Below are 12,697 nucleotides of genomic sequence, written 5' to 3' on the forward strand. Positions count from 1 at the left end.
CAATTTACTTTATTTTTTAATCTTATGTATCTGCAGCATCTAATTTGAACCAATAGATGGTACAACAAGTATCTAATTAACCAAATGCTCTTATTTATTGAAATGTGTCTAGTCTGTATTGGATGTACATTAGTAATCTGAGTTAAAATTTGGGGGTGCAATCCCCATCTATCAAGATATCATCACCCTTTTCTTGCACCTGCTTTCAATATTGAACAATTAATTAATTTAGTGATTCAATCACGCCACCTTTAATTAGATGCAGCAGAGCAGAGATCTCAGATGCTCAAATTGTACATCGATACATCTCTATTGTTTATTGAACAATAGTCCTGTATCTGTATGCTTTTTGTTTATTTATTCTAACTTCATATATTAATATAATTGATTTTCTTTAATTGTAATAGATGTGATCACTTTTACACGCTAAGGGTTTTAAATGGAATGATATTGTTTGGGATTTTTTCTTTCCTTCCAATATACAGGCAACTTGTTAATATTAAAAAAAAAGAGGAGGTGGACATATTAGGTACTACATCCTGCTTTTGCTCACGTTAAATATACCCTGCTCTTTTTCACTCTAGGTCTACAGGTTCTATATGTGATTATGAATGTTACTATTTCAGTACTATTTACTTTCATTTGATATTATGAGTGCAGAGTTCCTTTTGCTTTATGGTAGTTGATTCCATGCTTTAAATGTTTGCAACAGCTTGGAAATCAAATTACCTTATTTGGTAAAGAAAAAACTCAAAGAATGGCAAGAAATACGAAGGGTAGCTCAATTTTCCTGGAACATAATTGTTGAAGACTGCAATCAACCATTTTCTGCATCAGGCTTAAAATTGACTCCTTTACCAGTTAATCATCACAACCTTTGTCATTAGTGGTCAGAATGCAATAACCCCTTTTTTATTACAAGGACTCTAGCACTTCATTTCTGGATGTAGGTAATGCATGGAGAAGATTACATCTGTTTGGGCTTTCTCTTTGGTGACAAAAGTAAGGTAGCTTATTTATCTGATGTCTCACGGATTCCAGCTACCATAGATTATGGTGCGCTCCAAATTACTTTATTCTTGCTTTGATACATGAATTCGTTGCTTCACCAGTGTTTTCTATTTTCACTATAACTGTGCTAGCTAGGATTTCATTTATCTATGTTTTAATCAATTAGTTTTACACGTGTTTTTAAACTTTGCTGTTGTATACCTATGAAGAATCTATGCTGAAGTTGCATTTTTACATCTAATTGAGTTAATATTCATTTTACAGTCATTTCAAAAAGTGGGGTTGGATAGTTGGATCTTCTGATATTGGATTCATTGTATAAGGTCAGTAGTGATGAAGGAACACAAAGTGATGAATCTGTGTAAACTGTATCTATTCTCCAATCAATAGTTTTTCTTTTTTTTTCCTAATGCAGAGTTCCTTTTTTTTCAATCATAATTTTCACAAAGGAACTTCTTGGGCCTCACATTATTTTGGCATACCTTATGTTCATATTTCAATATAGACAAAATATTGTAGAGTTCCAATTTATTTTATTAGATATTCCTACTCTTGCCATTTCTGAAACATGTTAATTCCATATTTATTTTTCTTTCTTTACATTATCAGTGATAGCCGTTCTTCTTGATATTCCTCTTTGCATTATGACAGACTGGATCAAATAAGTTTCACCTTTGTCTTCCACAGGTTAGTTTTTGCATTTTACAAATGATGTGTTCTCATTATTTATAATTATATAGGTTAGACTTTATATCTTCCTGAGGCAGAATTCACATCATTTGTGATTTTACAGACGCTTGAAACTGTGAAGATGTTATGTCCAAAACAAGCCCTACTGATTGGGATGAATCACGAGTTTGATCACCATCAGGACAATGAATTATTAATGGAGTGGTCTAGAAGGTACATTGCTTGTCCATCTTGACATAGTAAAAGCTTAGTTGTTAAAAATAAATCAGGCGAAGCACCCATGGTAACAAGATCGTGAGCAAAAGCAGGATGTCCTTATCTATTCCTTGTTTCATAGTTTTTTACTTGCATTAACATTAATTGTTATGGCTGAAAATGTTTGTTGGCTTTATTAACACCGAAGTTGTATTGCTATGACTGAAATTTGTTTGTGTAATTCTAGTTGTTGTTTCTCTGATTTTGTGCACTTGGTACATATGAATTTGTCCTTATATCTAATTTAAGTGTGAAAGTCTGGTTAATTAGTCTAGTTAATTCAATCGGGAAGAAATTTTTTTGTTGTACCAGAGGAGTCCCTTGTGTAACAGTAGTGATAAAGAATAAAAAAGATGTTATAATTAATTTAGTCATGCATTGGCCATTCAGTCGCTCTCTTTTTGTTTTCTTGCAATCATAAGTTTATGGTGGATGACATAAAGGCTTATAATATTGTACAAATACTTATTATTATTATGTATGATATTATTCCAGAATTAAGATATGCCTTACTAAGTTCATGTATTTTCCTTATATCAAGAGCTGCAAAATATTAACATAATGAAAACAAAAACCTCTAATTTTAGCAAGTTATTTTTTTTAGTATATGCTTTCTTGGTTTATTATGTCTATGTGTTCCATTTAATTTTTATAATTATGAATGTGATTATGAATATTTTTTAACTATTTTTTTATATAATCAAGCAGGGCAACAATGAAGATTAAGCTGACTATTATTGTGGTTTATTGGCTAAGATAGAGTGCTATTTAGAATCTTTACATGTATAGTTGACTAATGACTTTTATTAGAAGATACTTTTATTGGCTACGTGATGTTATGGTTTTGATATGACTATGCTTACTTTAGTGTGAGATGTATGAATTTTTACAGTTAATTTCATTTAGTACTTTTGGATCAATATTATAAATATATTTTGGTTAGAGATAATTTTTATTATTTAAAAAAATTATTTAGTATAATTATGTATTTATTTTTATTTTGTAATATTCAACTCATTTAAATAAAAATGCAGAATTATTATACATGTAATTATATTAACTATTATGTTGTATTAATAATTATTAGATAATTATACTAAACCTTAAACCCTAAACCCTAAACCCTAAAAAAAACGAGACCTAAGGCTACACTTATATACAGTAACTACAGTATACAAAAACAAAATGAGACCTAAGGCTACACTTATATACAATAGCTATAGTATATAAAAAAAGAGAGGGACATAAGGCTACGCTTATAAAAAGTAGCTATGGTATACAATGTGGCTACGCTTTACAGGTGATGCAGTAGCGTTGAAAAGTGTAGCCTATTCTGGAAAAATAAAAGCTGAAAACCGTAGCCTTTGGTCCTGGACAGCATCACTTGAAAAGCGCACCCTATTCCCAAACACCAAAAGCGTAACCCTTGATATAGAAAAGCGTAGCCTTTGAGATTAGGCAACGGCCGAATAGAAATCACCCCAAAAAGCGTAGCCATAGCCTAAGGCATCATTTTTTTCACTTTTGGCTACACTTTTCAAGTGTACTTGAATGGGTGTTTTTCTTGTAGTGGGTGTATGGTCACGTTTTTGGGGCTGATCTAAAAGGGTCTATGGTCACAGTTTTGGGGTGATCTAAAAGGGTCTATGGTCACGGTTTTTTACAGTGACCAAAAAGGGGCAATGGTCACGGATTTTCAAAAAAGGATGACCAAAAAGGGTTTATGGTCACGGTTTTGGGAGATGACCTAAAGGGGTCTATGGTCACGGTTTTGGGGTGGCTTAAAAGGGTTTATGGTCACGGTTTTGAGAGTGACCTAAAGGTGTCTATGGTCACAGTTTTTTACAGTGACCAAAAAGGGTCTATGGTCACGGTTTTTCGGAAGGGTGACCTAAAAGAGTCTATGGCCACGGTTTTGGAGGGTGACCTAAAGGGGTCTATGGTCACGGTTTTGGGGGTGACCTAAAAGGATCTATGGTCACTGTTTTAGGGGGTGACCTAAAGGGGTCTATGGTCACAGTTTTTTACAGTGACCAAAAAGAGTCTATGGTCATGGTTTTGGGTGGTGACCTAAAGGAGTCTATGGTCACGGTTTTAAGGGTGACTTAAAATAGTCTATAGTCACGGTTTTTTACCGTGACCAAACGACATCTATGGTCACGGTTTTAAGAGGTAACTTAAAAGAGTCTATGGTCACGGTTTTACAAAAGGGTGACCTAAAAGGTTTATGGTAACAATTTTAGAGAGTGACCTAAAAGTATCTATGATCACGATTTTAAATTAAATAATTAAAAATTTTAATTAATTTTATAAATAAAAAATCATTTAATTACCTCAGCTTTTAAATTAAAATATAAAAAATTAATTAACAAATTAATTAAATACAATGATATTTTTAAAATAATTTTGTTGAGATAGAATTTAATTTTTCATAACTACTCTATTCCTTAATGTTTATTAAAATTACACAAATCTTTATTCCCAAATTAAAACCCACAAACCCTAATCCTAACTCCCCTTACTGCCCTTCAGCCGCCACTCCCTCTCCCTCACCCCTCACTCACGCATACGTACACTTCCTCTTCACACAACACACACGGGTGGTGCACGAAATTGTGATCAATACTTTACACAACTCAAATAATCCCCGGTGATGAATCCAAAAACTTGGTGTTCAATACCATGGCATAAACACAACTTCGTACAACTAACCAGCAAGTGTACTGGGTCGTCCAAGTAATAAACCTTACGCGAGTAAGGGTCAATCCCACAGAGATTGTTGGTATGAAGCAAGCTATGGTCACCTTGTAAATCTTAGTCAGGCAAACTCAAATGGTTATGAATGATGAATAAAACATAGAGATAAAGATAGAGATACTTATGTAATTCATTGGTAGGAATTTCAGATAAGCGTATGAAGATGCTTGGTCCCTTCCGTCTCTCTGCTTTCCTACTGTCTTCATCCAATCCTTCTTACTTCTTTCCATGGCAAGCTGTATGTAGGGTTTTACCGTTGTCAGTGGCTACCTCCCATCCTCTCAGTGAAAATGTTCAACGCACCCTGTCACGGCACGGCTAATCATCTGTCGGTTCTCAATCAGGTTGGAATAGAATTCAGTGATTCTTTTGCGTCTGTCACTAACGCCCAGCCTTCAGGAGTTTGAAGCTCGTCACAGTCATTCAATCATTGAATCCTACTCAGAATACCACAGACAAGGTTTAGACCTTCCGGATTCTCTTGAATGCAGTCATCAATTCTAGCTTATACCACGAAGATTCCGGTTAAAGAATCTAAGAGATACCCACTCAATCTAAGGTAGAACGGAGGTGATTGACAGTCACACGTTCATAGGTGAGAATGATGATGAGTGTCACGGATCATCACATTCATCAAGTTGAAGAACAAGTGATATCTTAGAACAAGAACAAGCGGAATTGAATAGACGAACAATAGTAATTGCATTAATACTCGAGGTACAGCAGAGCTCCACACCTTAATCTATGGTGTGTAGAAACTCCACCGTTGAAAATACATAAGAACAAGGTCTAGGCATGGCCGTGAGGCTAGCCTCCCAATGATCAAAAGATTCAAAGATCTTCCGATGATGATCAAAGGATCTAAAATCATCCCAAGATGAAAATACAATAGCAAAAAGGTCCTATATATAGAGAACTAGTAGTCTAGGGTTTACAAATGACATAAAAACCCACTTCCGGACCCACTTGGTGTGTGCTTGGGCTGAGCATTGAAGCATTTTTCGTGTAGAGACTCTTCTTGGAGTTAAACGCCAGCTTTTATGCCAGTTTGGGCGTTTAACTCCCATTCTTGTGCCAGTTCCGGCGTTTAACGCTGAGAATTCTGATGGTGACTTTGAACGCCGGTTTGGGCCATCAAATCTTGGGCAAAGTATGAACTATCATATATTGCTGGAAATCCCAGGATGTCTACTTTCCAACGCCGTTGAGAGCGCGCCAATTGGGCTTCTGTAGCTCCAGAAAATCCACTTCGAGTGCAGGGAGGTCAGAATCCAACAGCAACTGCAGTCCTTTTTAGTCTCTGAATCAGATTTTTGCTCAAGGCCCTCAATTTCACCCAGAAAATACCTGAAATCACAGAAAAACACACAAACTCATAGTAAAGTCCAGAAAAGTGAATTTTAACTAAAAACTAATAAAAAAATATACTAAAAACTAACTAGATCATATTAAAAATATACTAAAAACAATGCCAAAAAGCGTATAAATTATCCGCTCATCACAACACCAAACTTAAATTGTTGCTTGTCCTCAAGCAACTGAAAATCAAATAAGATAAAAAGAAGAGAATATGCAATGAATTCCAAAAACATCTATGAAGATCAGTATTAATTAGATGAGCGGGGCTTTTAGCTTTTTGCCTCTGAACAGTTTTGGCATCTCACTCTATCCTTTGAAATTCAGAATGCTTGGCTTCTTTAGGAACTCAGAATCCAGATAGTGTCATTGATTCTCCTAGTTAAGTATGATGATTCTTGAACACAACTACTTATTGAGTCTTGGCCGTGGCCCAAAGCACTCTGTCTTCCAGTATTACCACCGGATACATACATGCCACAGACACATAATTGGGTAAACCTTTTCAGATTGTGACTCAGCTTTGCTAGAGTCCCCAATTAGAGGTGTCCAGGGTTCTTAAGCACACTCTTTTTGCCTTGGATCTCTCTTTTATTTCTTTCTTTTTTTTTTTCGAATTTTTTTTGTATTCACTGCTTTTTCTTGCTTCAAGAATCATTTTTATGATTTTTCAGATCCTCAGTAACATGTCTCCTTTTTCATCATTCTTTCAAGAGCCAACATTCATGAACAACAAATTCGAAAGACATATGCACTGTTTAAGTATACATTCAGAAAACAAAAATATTGCCACCACATCAAAATAATTAATCTGTTATAAAATTCAAAATTCATGCAATTCTTTTCTTTTTTTCAATTAAGAACATTTTTCATTCAAGAAAGGTGATGGATTCATAGGACATTCATAACTTTAAGGCATAGACACTAAGACACTAATGATCACAAGACACAAACATAGATAAACATAAGCATGATTTTTCGAAAAACAGAAAATAAAGAACAAGGAAATTAAAGAACGGGTCCACCTTAGTGATGGCGGCTTGTTCTTCCTCTTGAAGATCCTATGGAGTGTTTGAGCTCCTCAATGTCTCTTCCTTGTCTTTGTTGCTCCTCTCTCATGATTCTTTGATCTTCTCTAATTTCATGGAGGGGATGGAGTGTTCTTGGTGCTCCACCCTTAGTTGTCCCATGCTGGAACTCAATTCTCCTAGGGAGGTGTTTAGTTGCTCCCAATAGTTTTGTGGAGGAAAGTGCATCCCTTGAGGTATCTCAGGGATTTGATGATGAGAGGGGTCTCTTGTTTGCTCCATCCTCTTCTTAGTAATGGGCTTGTCCTCATCAATGGGGATGTCTCCCTCTATGTCAACTCCAACTGAATAACAGAGGTGACAAATGAGATGAGGAAAGGCTAACCTTGCCAAGGTAGAGGACTTGTCTGCCACCTTATAAAGTTCTTGGGATATAACCTCATGAACTTCTATTTCTTCTCCAATCATGATGCTATGAATCATGATAGCCCGGTCTATAGTAACTTTGGACCGGTTGCTAGTGGGAATGATTGAGCGTTGGATAAACTCCAACCATCCCCTAGCCACGGGTTTGAGGTCATGCCTTCTCAATTGAACCGGCTTTCCTCTTGAATCTCTCTTCCATTGGGCGCCCTCTTCACAGATGTCTATGAGGACTTGGTCCAACCTTTGATCAAAGTTGACCCTTCTAGTGTAAGGATGTTCATCTCCTTGCATCATGGGCAAGTTGAATGCCAACCTTACATTTTCCAGACTAAAATCCAAGTATTTCCCCCGAACCATAGTAAGCCAATTCTTTGGATCCGGGTTCACACTTTGATCATGGTACTTGGTGATCCATGCATTGGCATAGAACTCTTGAACCATTAAGATTCTGACTTGTTGAATGGGGTTGGTAAGAACTTCCCAACCTCTTCTTCGGATCTCATGTCGGATCTCCGGATATTCACTCTTTTTGAGTTTAAAAGGGACCTCGGGGATCACTTTCTTCAAGGCCACAACTTCATAGAAGTGGTCTTGATGCACCCTTGAGATGAATCTTTCCATCTTCCATGACTCGGAGGTGGAAGCTTTTGCCTTCCCTTTCCTCTTTCTAGAGGTTTCTCTGGCCTTGGATGCCATAAATGGTTATGGAAAAACAAAAAGCAATGCTTTTACCACACCAAACTTAAAAGGTTTGCTCGTCCTCGAGCAAAAGAGAAAAGAAGAGAGTAGAAGAAGAAGAATTGAAGGAGATGGAGATGGCTTTGTGGTTCAGCCAAAGGGGGAGAAGGAGTGTTTAGGGTGTGTGAAAATGAAGGAGTGAAGAGGGGTATATATAGGGGTAAAGAGAGGGGTAGGGTTCAGCTATGGGAGGGTGGGTTTGGGTGGGAAAGTGGTTTGAATTTGAATGGTGAGGTAGGTGGGGTTTTATGAAGGATGGATGTGAGTGGTGAAGAGAAATATGGGATTTGATAGGTGAAGGGTTTTTGGGGAAGAGGTGTTGAGGTGATTGGTGAATGGGTGAAGAAGAAGAGAGAGAGTGGTGGGGTAGGTGGGGATCCTGTGGGGTCCACAGATCCTGAGGTGTCAAGGAAAAGTCATCCCTGCACCAAGTGGCGAGCAAAATTGCTCTTCATGCCAATTCTGGCGTTAAACGCCGGGCTGGTGCCCATTTCTAGCGTTTAACGCCAAGTTCTTGCCCTTTTCTGGCATTTAACGCCAGTCTGGTGCCCCTTTCTGGCGTTAAACGCCCAGAATGGTGCCAGACTGGGCGTTAAACGCCCATCTGCTAGCCTTACTGGCGTTTAAACGCCAGCAAGATCTTCCTCCAGGGGGTGCTGTTTTTCTTTCTGTTTTCATTCTATTTTTGCTTTTTCAATTGATTTTGTGACTTCTCATGATCATCAACCTACAGAAAACATAAAATAACAAAGGAAAATAGATAAAATATAACATTGGGTTGCCTCCCAACAAGCGCTTCTTTAATGTCAGTAGCCTGACAAAGGGCTCTCATGGAGCCTCACAGATGCTCAGAGCCATGTTGGAACCTCCCAACACCAAACTTAGAGTTTGAATGTGGGGGTTCAACACCAAACTTAGAATTTGGTTGTGGCCTCCCAACACCAAACTTAGAGTTTGACTGTGGGGGCTCTGTTTGACTCTGTTTTGAGAGAAGCTCTTCATGCTTCCTCTCCATGGTGACAGAGGGATATCCTTGAGCCTTAAACACAAAGGATTCTTCATTCACTTGAATGATCAATTCTCCTCTATCAACATCAATCACAGCCTTTGCTGTGGCTAGGAAGGGTCTGCCAAGGATGATGGATTCATCCATGCACTTCCCAGTCTCTAGGACTATGAAATCAGCAGGGATGTAATGGTCTTCAACTTTTACCAGAACATCCTCTACAAGTCCATAAGCTTGTTCTCTTGAATTGTCTGCCATCTCTAGTGAGATTTTTGTAGCTTGCACCTCAAAGATTCCTAGCTTCTCCATTATAGAGAGAGGCATGAGGTTTACACTTGACCCTAGGTCACACAAGGCCTTCTTGAAGGTCATGGTGCCTATAGCACAAGGTATTGAAAACTTCCCAGGATCCTGTCTCGTTTGAGGTAATTTCTGCCTAGACAAGTCATCCAGTTCTTTGGTGAGCAAAGGGGGTTCATCCTCCCAAGTCTCATTACCAAATAACTTGTCATTGAGCTTCATGATTGCTCCAAGGTATTTAGCAACTTGCTCTTCAGTGACATACTCATCCTCTTCAGAGGAAGAATACTCATCAGAGCTCATGAATGGCAAAAGTAAATCTAATGGAATCTCTATGGTCTCAGTGAGAGCCTCAGATTCCCATGGTTCCTCATTGGGGAACTCATTGGAGGCCAGTGGACGTCCATTGAGGTCTTCCTCAGTGGCGTTCACTGCCTCTCCCTCCGCTCCAAATTCGGCCATGTTGATGGCCTTGAACTCTCCTTTTGGATTTTCTTCTGTATTGCTTGGAAGAGTACTAAGAGGGAGTTCAGTAATTTTCTTACTCAGCTGACCCACTTGTGCCTCCAAATTTCTAATGGAGGACCTTGTTTCAGTCATGAAACTTTGAGTGGTTTTGATTAGATCAGAGACCATGGTTGCTAAGTCAGAGGTGTTCTGCTTGGAATTCTCTGTCTGTTGCTGAGAAGATGATGGAAAAGGTTTGCCATTGCTAAACCTGTTTCTTCCACCATTACTATTGTTGAAACCTTGTTGAGGTCTCTGTTGATCATTCCATGAAAGATTTGGATGATTTCTCCATGAAGGATTATAGGTGTTTCCATAGGGTTCTCCCATGTAATTCACCTCTTCCATTGAAGGGTTCTCAGGATCATAAGCTTCTTCTTCAGATGAAGCTTCCTTAGTACTACCTGGTGCATTTTGCATTCCAGACAGACTTTGAGAAATCAAATTGACTTGCTGAGTCAATATCTTGTTCTGAGCCAATATGGCATTCAGAGTATCAATCTCAAGAACTCATTTCTTCTGATTAGTCCCATTGTTCACAGGATTCCTTTCAGAAGTGTACATGAATTGGTTATTTGCAACCATTTCAATCAGCTCTTGAGCTTCTGTAGGCGTCTTCTTCAGATGAAGAGATCCTCCAGCAGAGCTATCCAAAGACATCTTGGACAGTTCAGACAGACCATCATAGAAAATACCTATGATGCTCCATTCAGAAAGCATATCAGAGGGACACTTTCTGATTAATTGTTTGTATCTTTCCCAAGCTTCATAGAGGGATTCTCCTTCCTTCTGTCTGAAGGTTTGGACTTCCACTCTAAGCTTACTCAATTTTTGAGGTGGAAAGAACTTTGCCAAGAAGGCATTGACTAGCTTTTCCCAAGAGTTCAGGCTTTCTTTAGGTTGTGAGTCCAACCATATCCTAGCTCTGTCTCTTACAGCAAAAGGGAATAGCATAAGTCTGTAGACTTCAGGGTCAACCCCATTAGTCTTGACAGTGTCACAGATTTGCAGGAATTCAGCTAAAAACTGATGAGGATCTTCCAATGGAAGTCCATGGAACTTGCAATTCTGTTGCATTAGAGAAACTAATTGAGGCTTAAGCTCAAAGTTGTTTGCTCCAATGGCAGGGATAGAGATGCTTCTCCCATAGAAGTCGGGAGTAGGTGCAGTAAAGTCACCCAGCACCTTCCTTGCATTGTTGGCATTGTTGTTGTTTTCGGATGCCATGTGTTCTCCTTCTTTGAAGATTTCTGTTAGGTCCTCTACAGAGAATTGTGCCTTAGCTTCTCTTAGCTTTCGCTTCAAGGTCCTTTCAGGTTCAGGATCAGCCTCAATAAGAATGCTTTTGTCTTTGCTCCTGCTCATATGAAAGAGACGAGAACAAGAAAATATGGAATCCTCTATGTCACAGTACAGAGATTCCTTAAGGTGTCAGAGAAAAGAAAAATAGAAGGCAGAAGTAGAAAATTCGAACTTATCAAAGAAGATGGAGTTCGAATTGTACATTAAGGAATAGTGTTAGTCCATAAATAGAAGGATGTGAGAAGAGAGGAAGAAATTTTCGAAAATTAAGTAAAATATTTTGAAAACATTTTGAAAAACTTTAATTGAATTTCGAAAACCATGATTGAGAAAGAAGTAAAGTGATTTTTTTTGAAAAAGATTTTAAAATTAGAAATCAAAAAGATTTCATTGAAAACTATTTTGAAAAAGATGTGGTTAAGAAGATATGATTGATTTTAAAAAGTTGTGATTGAGAAGATATGATTTGAAAAACGTTTTAAAAAGATTTGATTTTTTAAAAAAATAACTTGGCTAACAAGAAAAGATATGATTCAAACATTAAACCTTTCTCAACAGAAAAGGCAGCATACTTGAAATGTTGAATCAAATCATTAATTGATAGCAAGTATCCTTAAAAATAGAAAGAAATTGATTTTGAAAAAGATTTGTTTGAAAAGAATTGATTTGAAAAAGATTTGATTTTGAAAAATTTTGAAAACTTGAAAAAAAATTTGAACTGAAAACAGAATCTTCCCTCTTGTGCCATCTTGGCGTTAAACGCCCAGAATGGTGCACATTCTGGCGTTTAACGCCCAAACTGCTACCCTTTTGGGCGTTAAACGCCCAGCCAGGCACCCTGGCTGGCGTTTAAATGCCAGTCTGTCTTCTTCACTGGGCATTTTGAACGCCCAGCTTTTTCTGTGTAGTTCCTCTGCTGTATGTTCTGAATCTTCAATCCTCTGTATTATTGACTTGAAAAGACACAATTTAAAAATATTTTTGGATTTTTAATAATGAGGAATAATCAAAATGCAACTAGAATCAAATAACAATGCATGCAAGTCACCAAACTTAGCAGTTTGTATACTACTGACACCAACAAAATGAGAATGCATATGAGAAACACAAACACTCAAGTCAAGAGAATTTAAAGATCAGAGTAATGAAATCATCAAGAACATCTTGAAGATCACTTAAGACACATGAATGAATGCAAGAAGAACAAAAACATGCAATTGACACCAAACTTAAAATGAAACACTAGACTATAACAAGAAATATTTTTGGATTTTATGATTTTTGTAAATTTTTTTTTGGATTTTTCGAAAATTAAGTGAAA

At 37.4% G+C, this 12,697-nt stretch overlaps 1 long non-coding RNA gene and 1 other non-coding gene across 5 annotated transcripts; both read left to right on the top strand.

The window, feature by feature from the left end:
- Positions 1–582: 582 nt before the first annotated feature.
- On the top strand, positions 583–2,999 carry LOC112803910 (uncharacterized). 4 transcript variants are annotated; one of them, XR_011880530.1, is made up of 5 exons: positions 583–860; positions 951–1,056; positions 1,276–1,698; positions 1,805–1,914; positions 2,665–2,999. It is a non-coding gene; the product is annotated as an uncharacterized lncRNA (long non-coding RNA). The 4 variants fall into 4 exon arrangements; XR_011880529.1 differs by lacking the exon at positions 2,665–2,999 and having other exon boundaries at positions 584–860; positions 1,276–1,334; positions 1,621–1,698; positions 1,805–2,656; XR_011880528.1 differs by lacking the exon at positions 2,665–2,999 and having other exon boundaries at positions 1,805–2,656.
- Positions 3,000–10,788: 7,789 nt separating this feature from the next.
- On the top strand, positions 10,789–10,896 carry LOC112712410 (small nucleolar RNA R71). The gene has a single exon (XR_003157784.1). It is a non-coding gene; the product is annotated as a small nucleolar RNA R71 (small nucleolar RNA).
- Positions 10,897–12,697: the final 1,801 nt, after the last annotated feature.

Source organism: Arachis hypogaea, chromosome 1, assembly GCF_003086295.3.
Source record: "Arachis hypogaea cultivar Tifrunner chromosome 1, arahy.Tifrunner.gnm2.J5K5, whole genome shotgun sequence".
Classification (NCBI taxonomy): Eukaryota; Viridiplantae; Streptophyta; class Magnoliopsida; order Fabales; family Fabaceae; genus Arachis; species Arachis hypogaea.